We start from the raw sequence: 16916 nt of genomic DNA, 5'->3' as shown, positions 1-16916 counted from the left end.
TGGATTTAAATGGATTCATAGATTGTAGGGAGTACATGAAAAGAATTCATAGTAGCATCAAGTAAATAGATAGTCAAATCCCATCAAATGTCTGCCATCCTGGTTTTGGGTTAGATACAGAATCATTAGACTTAAGAATGAGGTAATATGTAACTTGAATTCAAGCAACTTCATCATCTGTCAAATGATCTGAATTCAGGATCATCTCTCAAATGTACTTAAGCTTAATCTGTTAGCACTACTTTACTTATAAATGCATATTGCAAGAAGAAATGTTCCTTTATCTGTGTTCCTAATGTTAATAAAGCTAGTTTGTTCATTTTATAGGAGTTAATTTCAGCCAGACAAGTGATGTCACAGTGAATTAATTTGTCACCAAGATTGTTGGGAAAAATCAACTTTCTATGACAAACGTATCTTAGAACTTCAAGTGAACAAATGCTGTTTTCTACAATAAACATCCTCTGTAATGTATTTATATAAAACAAACACATTAGTCTTAAGATTATAAGCCAAAATCTTTGGAACTACAAAAATAAAACTTTCAATATTATAGCAAAGATCATTGGACTTTCTAGCAAACTAGATGAGATTTGAACTCTGAGGACAAGATACAGACTGTTGATAGAATTAGCTTATGTTTTTTGTTCACAGTTGTGTAAATATGCACTTTATTTTCCTTTTCTACCTAATAAGATTTAATGGCTACATTAGGACTTATTTTGTCAAAGCATCTATATCAACAATCTCTCATGTTTTTAGGGTTGTTCCTGGGCAGTTGCTAACCGGGCCTTGGAAACTCTGCTTTCCTCCACATTTTCTAGCCAAAGCTAATTCATGATTTTGTAGTTTGTAATCTCTGTTTCCACAATTCCATTGGAAGGCGTGAACTTAGATTCCTATTGGTGTGGTAACTGTGGAAGACGGCTCTGTTACAGTTTTTCTTTTCTTTTCCTTCTTTCAACTTTTTTTTTTTTTTAAGAGATGGAGTCTTGCTTTGTTCCCGAGGCTGAAGTGCAGTGGCACAATCATAGCTCACTGCACTCCTTGATCTCCTGTGCTCAAGGAATCCTTCCACCTCAGCCTCCTGAGTAGCTGGGACTACAGGGGCATGCTACTGCGCCCAGCTAGTTTTATTTATTTTTATTTTTTTTGTAGAGACAGGCTCTTACCATCTTACCCAGGCTGGTCTCCAACTCTTGGGCTCAAGTAATCCTATCCTCCCTCTTCAGCCTCCCAAGATACTGGGATTGTAGGTGTGAGCCATGGTGTCTGGCCTTTCACAGTTTCTGATCTCAAATCCTGTCAAAATCTCTAGCCAATTTGCAAAATGGCCCAGCTGACAGAAAACCTGAAAATTTGCTTGAAATCCCTCTAATTGCTTAGAATTACTTAATTGTTTCCTTAGTGGGCACTGTGGCATTATGCGTCCCCCTGAAAAGAGATACACTGATGTCCTCATCCCCAGTACTGCAGAATGTAGCCTTATTTGGAAATAAAGTCTTGCAGAGAACCAAGTTAAGATGAAGTCATTCGGGTGGTCCCCGATCCAGTACTTGTGGTATCCTTATAAAAATGGGAAATCTGGATGCCAGCATACACAGAAGGAAGTTGATGTGAAGATGCACACAGGGAGAAGATGCACACATGTGAAGATGGAGGCAGAGACTGGAGTGACACAGCTGCAAGCCAAGGGACGCTAAGGATTGTGGGCCACCACCAGAGCCAGGGCGGGGCAAGGAAGCATTCTACCCAGAGTCTCAAGGGAGCATGGCTCTGCTGACACCTTGATTTAAGACTTACAGCCCCTAGAACTCTGAGATAATACGTTTCAGTTGTTTTAAGCCACCCAGGTGTGGTACTTTGTTATGGCAGCTCGGGTGAATCTTTTAACCCTCGGGAGATTTAGAATTGAGAACAGAGATTATGAAGCAAATCAAACCCCTAGTATGACTATTGTGTAAAATCTGGGAATAATTTGTGTGCATTAGCATTTGTCTTAGCCAGCATTCACCTTGGAAAGCAGAGCTGAGAGGAAGCTCAGGGGCAGGTAGTTTATCTGATAAGGGATACAGGGAACAGGAGTAAAACAATAAAACTGGGTACATAATTGACTTGGTCATTGCTACGGGCAACTGATGCTCCATCCTTCTGGGCAATTCTGAGGAACCATGTGGAATAAGCCTCAGGTTTGTCTGCCAGAAAAATGGTAGAGGAGAGCCTTTATCCACTGGCTTCATTCTCTCACTGGATTTCCCCTACAGGGTGTCATATCCCGTACACTTCTGGGGTCAGTCTCTCTCTCTCTCTCTCCCCCTCTCCCTCTCCCTCCCTTCTCTCTCTCTCTCTCTCTCTCTCTGTGTGTATGAATGTAGAGCAGTTCCCAAGGAGCCCTTTGCCATGGCTTCTGAATGTCTGAGAATTACACAGGTACAAAACAAGAGACTGAAGCTGAGAGGTGCTGTCTGGCCTCACCTGTGGTTACTACAGGAGTGATTAAAGCAAAAGGTAGGCTGTGAGGGTGTGAGGTAGGACCCAAGTGGTGTTATTAGTCCATTTTCATGCTGCTGTTAAAGACATACCTGAGACTAGGTAAGTTACAGAAAGAGGTTTAATGGACTTACGGTTCCACGTGGCTGGGGAAGCCTCAGAGTCATGGCAGAAGGCAAGGAGGAGCAAATCACATCTTATGTGGATGGTGGCAGGCAAAGAAAGGATGAGCTTGTGCAGGGAAACTCCTCTTTTTAAAACCATCAGATCTCATGAATCTTATTCACCGTAATGAGAACAGCATGAGAGAGATTTGTCCCCATGATTTAATTACCTCCCACTGGGTCCCTTCCACAACATGTGGGAATTCAAGATGAGATTTGGGTGGGGACACAGCCAAACTGTATCAGGTGTCCAAAAGTATTTGGAGAATTTGGCTAATTACAGTCCCGAGCAATCAATTTAAATTCTAAGCTGAAAACTGCAAGAGAATCTTAGTCTATAAATAGCATAGGCACATTTAAAAGAACTTCATCATTGTATTTATAAACTTGATTTAGGAGATTTGTAAGAATCACTTTAGTACTTGGGAAAGTTGGTTAGCTAGACAACTGAATTATTTTAAAAAGGGAATTTATTATGTTGGGTTTATAAATACAGATAAAATATTCCAAGGAATTAAGTTATACAAATCTTCTTAAAATTATTGTGAATTTTGAAAGATTTATAAATTGAACATTATGTCTAAATTGAACTTAAAAACATAGGGAAAACCAAGCCTTTGAATTTGTTTCTGTAATAATTAGCTTTAAATACCAAAGTAAATTCTGAAGATTATTTTTCATGCACAAAAAAAGCTATCCCTAAAGACTAAAAACATTTACAGTTGTATCTTCAAATCATATGAAAATTATTCTTTTCTACACTGTTCATCTGAAAAGTGGATTCTTAAAAAGGGGGTTAAATACAGTAGTCCCCCTCTTATCCAAGGCAGATACGTTCCAAGACGTTTCATGGGAGCCTGAAACCTTGAATAATACTGAACCCTATATATTCTATGTTTTTTCTACACACATATATATGGATAATAAGGTTTAATATATTAATTAGGCACTGTAAGAGATTAACAACCATAACTAATAATGAAATAGAACAATTATAATATACTATAAGGAAAGTCTTTTGAAACTTATGAATTGTTTATTTCTGAAGTTTCCCATTTAATGTTTTCAGACCATGGTTGATCCCAGATAACTGAAACCACCAAAAGTGAAACTGTGAATAAGGGGAGACTACTAGATAAGATATTCACTTAATTAGCAGCTTAAATTTTGTATCAGTTGGAGTTCTTTGGTTGCAAACAGAAATCAATTTTGGCAAAGCAAAGGAAACTTACTAGAAGGATTCCGGTAAATTTCACAGATAATCAGTGAAAAGGCTAAGAGCCAATCTCTGAAATGGAGAGAAACCAAGTTGGCTCCGGGAGTGTGAGCAGGGTATTTGGGCTCTGTATTAATTAGGTAGGTTCAGTTGCAGGTATGAGAAGCTACTCTGGTTCTTGTCAGCAGAGGATTTAATACAGGGAGTTGGGTACTTACAAAGTCCATGCAAAGACTGCAGGAGCAGGCTGTAGACCACTAGAAGATTGAACTGCTGAGGGTATGCTAACTTTGCCACTGCCAGGGAGACTGAGGTTGAGGAAGCTGCTTTCCTATGAGCTGTCTTTTTTCTCCCACTACCCTCACCTCTTGTGGTAACATGCAGTGGAGGGTCATCCTTGTGAACTGGGGTCAGCCCAACATCCTTAGCCGGGGCTTTGATTTTGTCCTGGTGCTTCTACTGCTGCACAACTGTCCCGATGCCCAGTGGTATAAAACAATAGCCATGTTATTATGCCATGGATTCTGTGGGTCAGGAGTTCAGATAGGGTTTTGTGGAAATGGCTTTGTCTGCTCTGTGATGTCTGGGAAAACTTGAACAAACAGGGCTGGAGTCATAGGCAGCTTCTTCGCCTACATATCTGGTGTGGGTCTGAAGGGTGGGCTTAGCTGGAATTGTCAACCAGAGCATGTATGCATAGTCTTTCCATGATGGTGTCTTAGGATAGTAGAACCTCTTACGTGGAGGCTCAGTTCTCCAAGAGCACAGGTTCCAGTCAGCAAAGTGGAAACTGCCTGTTTTTTTTATGACCCAGCCTTGGAAATCACACAGCATCACACTTCTGCTGTACTCTATTGGTCAAAGCAGTCACAAGCCCACTTAGCGGAGGGGACTTGGACACCATCTCTTCATGGGAGGGGTGGGGATATGGACACCATCTCTTCATGGGAGGCATGTTAAGAATTTGCAGCCATGGTTTAAAACTACCACGGTTTCATTCTTCTGAGGTCTAACACTCCCAGGTTACAGTACCCTTGTTTTCCATTAATCTTGACTGCCCCAGTAGCTACAAATCAGAAACCCACCTATAACCATGTAGCTGGAGGTCCTTAGCCAGGGTGCATGGCTTACTATGATATTGATCCTCTCAGCCCTTGGGACTGGAGGGGTTGTGGGGTCCTGGGTCAGCTGGAGGATCTGGGCTGGTCCCCACCAGCCAGAGTGAACTCATCAGTCACTCTGATAGGTGATACACATTTAATCATTTTCTAGGTGTACCTCAAGGTGAAAAAAGTTGGGGTGCACTGTGCTAGACCATAAGCTTCTTGCAGGTAGGAACCTATTTGCTTTCTCTGTCACTATACCCCCAGGGTGACTGACATAGCAGGGCTCAACAAACAGATGAATGAATGAATGAATGAATGAATGAATTTGTTCTAACACTCATGAGGTGGAAGCAGCCATTGCGGCTTTGCCTGTCTTTGTCTGTTAGGGGAGGACCATCTACAGGAGTTACCAGGAGTGTCCTGAAATAGTGGGCCACTCTCCCCATCCCAAGTCCTTGGTTCTAGGGAGCAAGTTTCCTTTGTCCCTTTATCCATGAGTTCAGGGTTTTCATCATCGCTTGGAGTCCCACTAGCCAATTGGTGCCTCCTTAGGTTCTGATCAGCTGAGAAAGAAAAAAGGGAGTTTGGAGGGGAAGAGAGACAAAGCAGAAGCACTGCAGCAGAAAAGGCTCTCCTTGCCTTCCCCCCACCCTGCCATAGGTTTCCCCCAAGCCTCTGAGCCAAGGCCTCCAACCCTGAGGTTGGAGCCCAGCCCAGCCATGGACCAGCTGTGTAGTTGTAGAGAGACAGCATCGAACCTCCCGCCCTCGGAGTTCTCTTCTGGAACCTGCCTCCCTCATGAGGCTGTGTTGAGGTCACAGTGCTGCCTACGGTGCAGGCTCTGAAGTCCTCAACAGGAAAGAAGGTGCAGTTGTCTTTAGTTGCTCTATGGCTGTGATATTTATCTCTGTTTCCCCAGCCAGGCCCTGGGGGACAGTAGACCCTCACTCCATATTTGTTCACTGAGGAAATAACTGAAGTGATTTTTAATTGTCCTGGTTTTGTAGGCCAGAAAACAAAGGCACAGGATATCTCCTGGCCTCTAGATATCCTCATTTCTTTTTTTTTGAGACAGAGTCTCACTCTGTCTCCTAGGCTGGAGTGCAGTGGTGTGATCTCGGCTCATTGCAACCTCCAGCTCCCAGGTTCAAGCAATTCTCCTGCCTCAGCTTCCCAAGTAGCTGGGATTACAGGCGTGTGCCACCACACCCGGTTAATTTTTGTATATTTAGTAGAGACGGGGTTTCACCATGTTGGCCAGGCTGGTCTCAAACTCCTGAGCTCAAATGATCCGCCGCCTCGGCCTCTAAAAGTGCTGGGATTACAGGCGTGAGCCACTGCGCCCAGCCCAGATGTCCTCATTTCTTATTGTCCATGTCAGCTGGAACAACGAGGCCCAAGGATCAGATTCAAACCATGGCTGCCACGAATGCAATCTTTATAAATCCAGCCTCCTTTTCTCCTAACTCAGTCTGTTCCTGCTCTTATAGTTTCTTCCCTGATTCTGATGGAAGTTTGGCTCCATGGACCAAGTCTACAAGTCATGGTGTTGGAGACAAGAGTGGATGTTTCTGAACTAATTGTGCAGGGAAGAGGTGAGCCCATGTTTCTGGAGAGTGCTGAAGTGAGAGGTGGCTAGCACAGACTTCTCCCTGCAGGTGCATAACCCCAAGGGTTCAGTATCTTTCCCTGTCCCAGAATCTCCAGTTGTCCCACTTGGTGGTTGCATTCTGCATGTGTCCATATATATATATATGTATATATATTCTTGGCTCCTGGAACAGGATTGTCAGTTAGGAAGCTGGTGGGGAGTGTGCTGTTAGAGACACTCATTAGGACAAATAGCTCATGGGGGTAAGTATACAGAAATCAAATTGAGTAACATTCTAATTCATAGGAAAACAAGCCCCTGGGTAGCTTGTGCCAGATGAGGTAAGTGGAGAGCATGATGTTACTGTTCCAGACATAAGTCTCCACCTCTTTGGTGTCCCCACTCCTCCCCTTCTCTGCTTTTCCTTTTTTATCCTCCCCCCATTGCCTCCCTCCCTGCCCCTTTACTCTCAGGGTAAGCTGCATTCCTTGCTCTCTTTCCATCACTCTTGGGGGCATCTTCTCTGGTTTCCAAGGGCACCTTTTGACAGGTGACAAGCATCTCCCAGGGGAAAGAGTCTCTAATAGTGGAAACTCCTTCCCCACCTTGTGGGTGGGCGGGATATTTTTTATGTTTGGGGTCATTTTGCAGTCCTCAAGTCATATCCTGTAGAACCTACGTATTAGGCCGGCAGTTCAGAATTCAGCTGGGTAGATAGACCATTTGGGCAGGTGGGAAATGATGAGATGAGATTAACTTGGTTCAGAAGCAAGTCTGGTCTGTGTTGCCGGCCTGAGGGGACCAACCGCTGCCCCTTCCAGCCTGGACCACGTGGTCAGCAGACACAAGACAGGTTGCTCCTCCCGCTGGCTCCTCTGGAGCCTGATCTCATTATCCTCTCCTCCAGCCTTTGCAGCAGCTGCTGGCTGCATTCTCCTCAACTCCTTCCCCTCTCCCTGCCTCCCTCAATCTATTAGTCCTTGCACTTCCTGGTAATTCCATCTCCCAGCATTTGATCCAATTTGAGGGTTCACGGCTTCCAAGTAGTGGCAGATGGAAGGCATCAGAGTCCCCCTGAGTGAAGAATTGGCTTGGAACTTTGCCCCTGTCAGACTGGTGATGCTCAAAGCATACTAGTAGTCATAGTGGGTAAGTTTCAGCCAGCCATCCAGGTGTGTGTGAACCTTAACTCCTCCTTTTGAAGTAATCCTGCAGACTGCACATGCGTGTAGGACTTTGTAATATGTTGCACTTCTAGACCTGCCATCCCAATGGATCAGCTCAATCATGAGATGCAGATGAGGCAGGGTTCCCACTCCCCACTGGCATGTGTGGGCAGGCAAAGGCTCAGAGAGATGAAGGACTGGACCATGGTCAGATACTAAGACCTGGATCTCCCGTCTCCTGGACTGGTGATCTTGCTACTACACACATGTACTCCAAACCTTTGTCTTAGTCCATCTGGGCTGCTATAACAAAATTCCATAGACTGGGCAGCTTGCTGGGAAGTCCAAGATCGAGGCAGATTTGGTGTCTGGTGAGGGCTTGCTTTCTGGTTGATAGACAGTGCCTTCTCAGTGTGTCCTCACATGGTGGAAGGAGCCAGGGGTCTCTCTCAGGCCTCTCTAATAAGGGCACTAATCTTATTTATGAGGGCTCTGCCTCCATGACGTAGTCATCTCCCATAGACCTCATTTCTAACACCATCACCTTGGGGGTTAGAATTTCACCGTATATAGGACATCAACATTCAGACCATAGCAGCCTTCCCATGCCATGTGTCTGCTTCCCCGGAGGCCACTCTCCAGGACAGTGAGTCCACTCTCCTTTCCTTGGCCCCAACCAGGTGTCACCCTGAGCTTCCCATTCTGTGTCCCCAAACCTGAAGACCAAGCCCCTGCTTCCCTTCAGTCCACTGTGGACTTCACAAGTGCTGGCCAGGGACCCTCTGGGTATCTGCCTTGCAGGCAGACAGTCCCAGAGTCTCCAGTTCTGCTCTCACTTCCCTCTCAGCAGAGTAGAGGCCATTTTCTGTCCTGTCCTGAGACTTGGCCCTCTCCCCGACCCTCCCCTTGACACTAGTTCAGTGGGTATTTTTCAATATCTTCTTAGCTTTATGATGCATCCAAAAATAATACACCTCCTCCTGTGATTTCCAACCATTACCCCCTCTGCTCAGTGTGTTGGGGTTTGCATTTCAAGGCCCTGATTAAAATTGCCTAATTTCTCTTCATAGTTTGCACTTGCTCCTCTCCTCCCCAAAGCTGGTTAGGAACAACAGCAGCGCCAAGGTAAGTGGCTAGTGGTTCCTTTAACAGCTGTCATTGTTTCTCTGCTTCTCCCCTGTTCCCACACTCCAGAAGAAGGGAGCCAGGGGGAGGGGTTACAAGATCAAGGAAGCTCTGGACAAGTGATGCACAGTCAGGCAATGTGTTCCTGGTGGAAATCTAGAGTGACTTCTCTCTGGGCTGCTTTGTCCTGTGGTGTTTCTCAGTGGGATGTCATGATGTGAGGAGTGACAGTGGCAGCCTGGATTTCAGCACCGTTGTCAGCCCTCAGGGCTGCAGTGAGAATCCTTTCCCCGCTCCCCACCTTCCTGGTGGGACACCTCACTCACCTTCTCTGGACTTCTGCAGTTAGTTTTAGCTTAGAAGAACACAGTTTTCCTTTGTGCATTATCCCAGCCCCCAAAGTGAACGTATTTAGCCTTTGTCTTAGGCAGTTTACATGGGTGAATTTATAGATCATGTGAGAAACCTTTCTGCTTTGTAATCTTCACACACAACAATCCACACTCTTCACCTTATTAGCAGAGCATCCCTGAACTGGAAGTATAGTTGTTAACACTGAGGCCTCTGACAAGTGAGGGTTCATTGCCAAATCCCAGTCTGATTGTTATTAACTTGTCATTTGTTTGGTTCCCAAACCTGTAGTGCTGCAAGTCGTGGAAACAGACCATTAAAAATGACATCAGACCTTCCAGGGAAGGTCAAAGGCTGCCCTGCATTGGTGGGCGGGTGGTAACCGTGGGGAGGGTGAGATGAGGGGACAGTAGACCATTTCTGTCTCCCAACTCTTTCTTGCCATCTCTCTCACCTTTGGTCCAAGAGGTGGGGCTTGGGAGGTTTCCAGCCTGGCCCTTGGCAACATGGCACCTCCTCAGGATGACTTTAGGGAACTCAGGGGAACAGCTATTTAATAGTTACCTTATAGCAAATTCTCTAAGATGGAAATCACTGCAGGGTCCTGGATTCTGATCTCTATCTCAGCACATGCAAACATCCCCATGGTAACCCTCCTTGGTCCTTCCTCTTGTTAGTAACCTGCCACTGATTGCGATGGTGAAAGCCTGGCCCTCTTGAGCAAGTCAGCAGCATCTGATCACTGGCCAGTATTTGCAGTGGGTCTGTGACCCATTTGACAGAAGATGGGCCGGAGCTTTGAGAGTAGAGAATTCAGAGCTTGATTTAGATCTGTCAGCCCAGCCTACTCCCACATGTCCACAGAGTCCATTCCTGGGATTCCAGATCATGAATACTAATGGCAGATCTGTCATCCTGCTGGTCTGTGCAAATGAAATGCCTCCTCCAGGCTGGGCTGACCCTAGTGAGAGAACAAGCCTTGAAAAGACCCTGAGGTGATTGATTTTCGCCAGGGGCCACCACAGAGAGGTGTGAAAAGAGTAGAGGGAAATAATTACACAAAGCAACTTGGAGGTTTTCCCGGCAAGCAGCCAGAGTGTTATCAGCAATCTGCTCAGATCTGCTCTGGCCATTGAGGCCGGATTCCTGTGTTGCCTTATTCTTGCATTGCCTTCTGAAGCAGAGCTGCGTGTTGGGGCTGGAGAACAGCCGGGGAGCTGCAGGATAATCACTCTCACAGCTAGGCTGGGGCTCATAAAACTTTAACAGCAGCTTCACAGAGCCTAATCCTATAACCCTAGCAGCCTTGGCCACCCTTCCTCTTTTAAGTCAAGTTTCTTTCTAGAAGAGAAAAGCCAAGAAGTGACCTGTTTGTCACTTGCACAGCAGGGACCCTGGCCTGAGCCCCAGGAGAGGGAGGCAGGTCTAGGCTTGCTTGGGGCCTGGTGGGGGGGAACCTGCTAGGAGCCCATTTGCCTGAGGAGACCAAGCCCCTCCCTCTGCCTTTGTTTAAGGGAAGAGAGCCTTCAAGCAGTAGGAGGAGGCAGGAAAAGGGAAAATGGCAGTCTTTATAGAACTTAGAGCCTCAGGCAGCCACAGGAAGGGGCTCTGAGTAGGGCTTCTGAGTTACTCCCCTGCAGCTCCTGCGGTCACAGCAGCTGCCATGTGAACATCAGGTCCCCATGGCCTCCACTGCAAGCATGCCTTCTCTGAGCCTGAGCTGAAAGGGGGACATGGGGTGGCCAAGATGGCTTCTTTGGTACACAGGTAAGGTGCCTCTTGGTGACTTCAGAAATTATTGGAGAAAGAAACTGGCTAGGGCTGAAAGTCTTGTAACATCAAGAGTTCAAATAAAAACTTTGGACAAATTAAATTCAGCAGAATTTATTTGAGCAAAGGATGATTCATGAATTGGGCAGCACTCAGAACCAAGAGAGGTTCAGAGGGCTTTGCTTTAGCAGCGTGAGCAGAGGGCTTTTATAGGCTGAAAGCAGAGGCAAAGAATTATTTGATGGGCTGCAGGCAGGTATTTGCCTTGTTTGGGTATGATCTGGTTGCAAGTCCCCCAGTTAGAGGTTAGTTGTCAGTTTCTGACTGATCAAGCTTTAGTTTCATTTTATTGCTGACACTGGCTTTTGTTCATTTATGTAGGATCCCAAGGTGCCAGAACAGTGTAAGCCAAATGGCCTCTCAGTTAATTTTTTTTTAACACAGTCTAGTGAAGAGGCAAAGACATGCTGTGCACATTGGTCTCAATACCACAAAGCTAGCTTACCTCTCAGGTTATCAGGTCTGGGAAACATGGCAATGTAGGTTTTTGTTTGTTTGTTTAATCATCCAGCCCAAAATGTCAAGCAATATAGTTTTTAAAAGGAGAAATTATCAACACGGATTTCACCTTTAAGGAAAGATCCACTGAAGGGCTTCTGGTTAGTGAATAGGCCAACTCAGGGAGGTCACACCTGAAAGACTAAATGCTTGCAGTGTTTGCACAAGTTATGAAGCTGTGGACAGGTACAGACACCTCCTCCTCCATCTTCACCAGGCCTTATTCTCAGCCTCCTGCAAGTTTCTGCCCCAGAGTGGGGCTTGCTCCTGGCCTGATCTGGCTTTCCCTCTCCTGAGAGCGATTTCAGATTCTCTATCTAGGAAAACAAAAACAAAAACAAAAACAACAAAAAACCCCAAGTTATCCCAGAGGACCTTTCCCCAACTCTCCCTATGGAAATTCACTTCTTTATTCTCAGTCCAGTTTAACTTCTAGCTCCTTTACCAAGTGGTCACTGATTCTTCCACTTGCTTTTTAGTTTCTGTTTCTTGAAAAGAGATTCTGTTGCAGGCTCATGCTTTTCCTGCCCATTTCATCAAAACCAGCCTGATCTCTATCCCTTTCTCTGCAACCTGTTCCAAATCTAGCTGAGCTAATGAAGGAACTCAGGCTAGTGAAATGCGTTGTTTCTTCTGGGTGGTGTGGTTGCATGTGATCTCAATGTTGTGGCTGTTAAGGGCCTGGTTGGTGTGTTAAGGGTGTGGCTGTTAAAGGTTGGCATCTGGGAACAGATTAGAGTGGGAAAGAGGGTCTGGGGGTCTTCTCTGCAGAGTTTTGATCACTCCATTTGGGGAGACATCTGCCACTCTCATAAGAGGTTTAGCCCTGAGCTGGCCGCGGTGGCTCACACCTGTAATCTCAGCACTTTGGGAGGCCGAGGTGGGCGGATCACTTGAGGTCAGGAGTTTGAGACCAGCCTGGCCAACATGGTGAAGCCCTGTCTCTACTAAAAAATTAGCTGGGCATGGTGGCACACACCTGTAATCCCAGCTACTCTGGAGGCTGAGGCAGGAGATTGCTTGAGGTTGGGAGGCAGAGGTTGCAGTGAGCCAAGATCACACCATTGCACTCCAGCCTGGGTGACAGAGAGAGACTCCATCTAAAAAAAAAAAAAGAAAAGAAAAGAAAAGGAAAGAGGTTTAGCTCTGGCTGTCTGACCAAGTCTCATTAGGTATTTAAGGAATGAAGTTTGATTTCCACCATCCTCCGTATATGCAAATCTTCATAATTATGAGTTATCATAAGAGTGTTCTCTTTTCACCTAATTTTACAAGCCAAAAGGCAAGTTTCATGAGAGTGAAAAGGCTTACCCCCTCCCCCATCATTAAATCAGTGAACATCTTGGCAGCAGCTCCTTCCATTTTCAGAATCAGACTAAAATTTCCTCTGCATGCACAAGGCAGACTGATGTCATTGTCAAGTCTAATAAATAAATCACAGCCTAGCGTCATGGGACTCAAATGTAAAATGCAACGTCTGGCACCACTGGAGATAAAATAAATTACCTGTAATCTGGTAAGCAGGTCATCTTGAGTCTCCACTCCGTCCTAGTGACTTCAGAGATTGATCTGCTAAACTTAGATGAAGCAGGACATATAGATTCAGGGCTTGAAGTGAAACGAAAGCGTTTGGGCCAAGAGATGAGAAAATAAAACGCTTTGCACAGGGAGGTGGAGAAAAGAACCTTGACCTTGGCTTCCTAGGGGCTTAAGGGTAGTTCCTTATGAGACCCAGTTTGGCCTCTTGCCCTCCAATTTCGAGAGATACTATTCTGTCTAATAAACATCACTTTTGGCCAAGCACTGTGGCTCATGCCTGTAATCCCAGCAATTTGGGAGGCTGAGGTGGGCGGATCATTTGAGGTCAGGAGTTAGAAACCAGCTTGGCCAACATGGTGAAACCCCGTCTCTACTAAAAATATACGAATTAGCTGGACATGGTGGTGGGCGCCTGTAATCTCAGCTACTCGGGAGACTGAGGCAAGAGAATTGCTTGAGCTTGGGAGGCAGAGGTTGTAGTGAGCAGAGATCGCACCATTGCACTCCAGCTTGGGCAACAGAGAGAGACTCTGTCTCAAAAAAAAAAAAAAAACACCACTTTTTTGTTGTTGTTTGGGGCTATTTGAGTTTGTAAACAATCTTTATGACAAGAGACCAACACTTTTGTGATTGATTTGAAGGAGGCCTGCCCCACAAAGGATACATGGGGCCTGGAGCTCAGCTATGAGCACCCCTCCTTTGGTTTCAGAAGATGAAGACCGCACTGAAGTGGAATATTATTGAAAAAGGATTACGGCTGTAGTCAGCTCATAGCATTCTAGAACTGTGCTGTCCAATAGCATTGTAAAGGTGCCATATGGGTGATTTAAAATTTGTGTATTAGCCTGCCACATTAAAAAGAGACAGGGGAAGTTAGTTCTAATATATTTTATTTAATATATCAAAAATATTATCATTTGAACATGTAATCAATATAAAAATTGTGAATGAGATATTTTATTTTTGGGGGGTGTGCTAAGTCTTTGAAATTTGGTGTCTATTTTATACTTGCAGCTGAAGGGGATCAGAATACACCACCCTAAAATATGCCATTTTGGCATAAGGATTATTTTGAGCTGAAGACAATTGAGAAACAGCAGATGCTAGGATTGAAAACAGCTCCCTGCCCTCTCCCCCATTTTCCTAAAAACAGACAGGGACACCTTTAGACTCTTATCAGCTCAGAAATAGCAACAAGAGGACTCTGCATAACAACCTTACTAAACTAACCTTTTTTTAGGGCCTTGCTCTGTTGCCCAAGCTGGAGTGCCGCAATCTTGGGTCACTGCAACCTCTGCCTCCTGGGCTCAAGTGATCCTCCTGTCTCAGCCTCTCAAGTAGCTGGGACTACAGGTGTATGCCACCACACCTGGCTAATGTTTGTGTTTTTAGTAGAGACAGGGTTTCGCTATGTTGCCCAGGCTGATCTTGAACTTCTGGACTCAAGTGATCCACCCACCTTGGTCTCTCAAAGTGCTGGGACTAAAGGCATGAAACACTGCACCCAGCCTTAAAATAACTTTTCTCTTCCATTAGTTCCACTTGTTATATATTTACCTTCTCATAGCTTGCCACCCCTAAAGCCTAAATCCTTTTTCCTTTGTCTTGTCTCTTTTCTACAATTTTATTCTTTGTTAAAATGTTCTATAAGCCTCAAGTACTAACTACCCTTTTAAGTTAGTCATCACTTAGTTTTTCCTGAGTGTATGCATGCTGGACATATTAATAACTGTTCGTTTTCCTCTTGTTAATCTATCTTTTGTCAATTTAATTTCTAGGGCCCCAGCCAGAGAATCAAGAACACAGTAGAGGAAAAGTGTTTTTTCTCCCTAAATAGCACATCTCAGTTTGGATTAATCACATTTCAAGTGCTCAGTGGCCACATGTGGCCACAGGTTACTGGATTGGACAGTGAAGACCAGGAACTTCTAGTAACCAGGATTTCAAAAGGGTAGGGCAAATCAATTTCAGTGAGAGGAGAAGCAGGTAGAGAAAGGTCTCAGATTCTTCATCTTGTGCAGTTGTTAGTTCTAAGCCATGACTGCCCTGAGAGGGTGTGGCTCAGAGAAGGGGAAGGAGACAGGGAGTGTGTGGTTTTGTGGGCCTCTGGGCTGAGCCTACAACATGTCCTCACGTTCTCCTCTTTTGCCAGAGCCACTCCTCACCCCTCATGCTGAAGGAGAAATAGGATTAAAATTCATGAGGAAATGAGGCTTGCAGATGGAAGTTTCTCTGTATAAATATCTATCTTCCCCCGGCAAATGCAAAGGTAGGAGACACAGAAAGATGTTAAAGTCAGGAGGACGACTTGAAAAATGGGGAATGGGTTGTTCCTGAGAGGGGCTACGTATCCAGTAAACGTCTCGAAATATAGGCTGGAGAGATGGATGGCTAGAGAGATATGGGTTAAAAATACAATAAATCAAGAAAATTTCTCTGGGTGGCAGGAGGAGGTGAGAGGCAACTTGTGGCTGTATATAGTGTCTGTAAGAGCCCACTCACTCACTGTGATTTGAAAGCTTTGCTCATTTGGCTTTTAAAAAGCAAGCTTTTTTGCAATAAGGGACATAACACTGGGCAAAATATGCCCCTAAGAGCAGCCAGGTGGTCCCAGGTGTGTAACAAATTTCACCAACTGTAGGTGTTAGAGAACAGGACAAGTCTATATAGAGTCTACCAAGCTGCAGGGATCCCAGATTGCAAAGGGGCAGCAAGAACAAGATAGTGGAGAAACCAGGTGCCTTCAAATTCACCCTGTAATCACTGGGTTGCCTTCAGCTGTAAGCAAAGGAAAACTTGTGACCAAAGATGAATTGGCCTAATCACAAGGATATTTATTGCTTTCTTAACTGAAAGGTAGGCAGCTCTAGGGCTGATTCAGCAGCTTAACTTTGTCATTGTGGGCTCTGTCTGTTCCTGTTTTACACTCCCTCAGCCTGTTTGGCTTTTTATCCTTTGTCTTATTGCCTCATGATCTCAAGGGGGCTGCTGAGGTTCCAGCATTGCATCCACATTTAAAAGCAAAAAGCAGAGGGTAAAGGTTTGCTTCTCATGTGGCCCATTGAACTTGAGTATTGAGAAGCTTCTCAGGAAACATCCTTTTATATCTTGTTGAACTGGGTCACTGGCTGTGAGTTGCTCTCAGGAAGGCAAGGAAAGCAACTTTTTCAGCCTCTAGGGAGGAAGAGACACAAGAGAAAAGAATGTTGGAATTTTTGAATAGCCAACCCCAGTGAATGCACAAATCCCAAGATTAAGTATCATTCTGTAGAAGGAAGAGCACTAGATTATGAGCCAGGAGCCACCAGCTGGCTGTGTGAACTTGCAGCTGTCACCTAGCTTCCCTGGGCCTGCGACCTTCTCTCTAGGGTGACCGGTTGGATTCACTAGATGGCCTCTTTCTGGTCTGATATCCCTGATTTTATTAAAACTCCTCGAGGGTGTTGAATGAGCTGTCTGGTGGTAAGGTAATTAATTTAATGAGCTCCAGTTGGTAAAAACAGCTGTGGCTTGTCTCCTTCCCATGGTCAGGGGACATTTGTTGGCTGAATCAACTTTCCTACTCACAGATCCTTATGGAAGTTTAATTACACCTACAACCTTGTGTCTTTGGTCCTTAAATGTCTTTTCCCAGTGAGAACATCAGCTCAAGAAGGTGTCAAAAAGACCCTACGTATGTGCTAAACCAAAGGGACATCTCTTGTCGTTGATTGATCTCTGCCCTGCCAAGGCAGGGTCAGCCTGATGTGGTTTGGGTGTTTGTCCCCTCCAAATCTCATGTTGAAATGTAATCCCCATTATTGGAGGTAGGGCTTGGTGGGAGCGGTTGGATCATGGGGG

At 45.1% G+C, this 16916-nt stretch overlaps 1 long non-coding RNA gene across 1 annotated transcript in view; it reads left to right on the top strand.

Moving 5' to 3' along the window:
• Positions 1-5795: 5795 nt before the first annotated feature.
• Positions 5796-16916, top strand: part of LOC129051592 (uncharacterized) — a 30420-nt gene continuing 19299 nt past the window's right edge. Inside the window, exons 1-4 of the long non-coding RNA XR_008515940.2 lie at positions 5796-5841; positions 6467-6571; positions 8804-8858; positions 15229-15345. This is a non-coding gene — a long non-coding RNA (uncharacterized LOC129051592). The remainder of the gene's footprint in view (positions 5842-6466; positions 6572-8803; positions 8859-15228; positions 15346-16916) is intronic.

The sequence above is a fragment of the Pongo abelii genome, chromosome 17 (assembly GCF_028885655.2).
Source record: "Pongo abelii isolate AG06213 chromosome 17, NHGRI_mPonAbe1-v2.0_pri, whole genome shotgun sequence".
Classification (NCBI taxonomy): domain Eukaryota; kingdom Metazoa; phylum Chordata; class Mammalia; order Primates; family Hominidae; genus Pongo; species Pongo abelii.
This window is presented reverse-complemented; position numbering and strand designations above follow the sequence as displayed.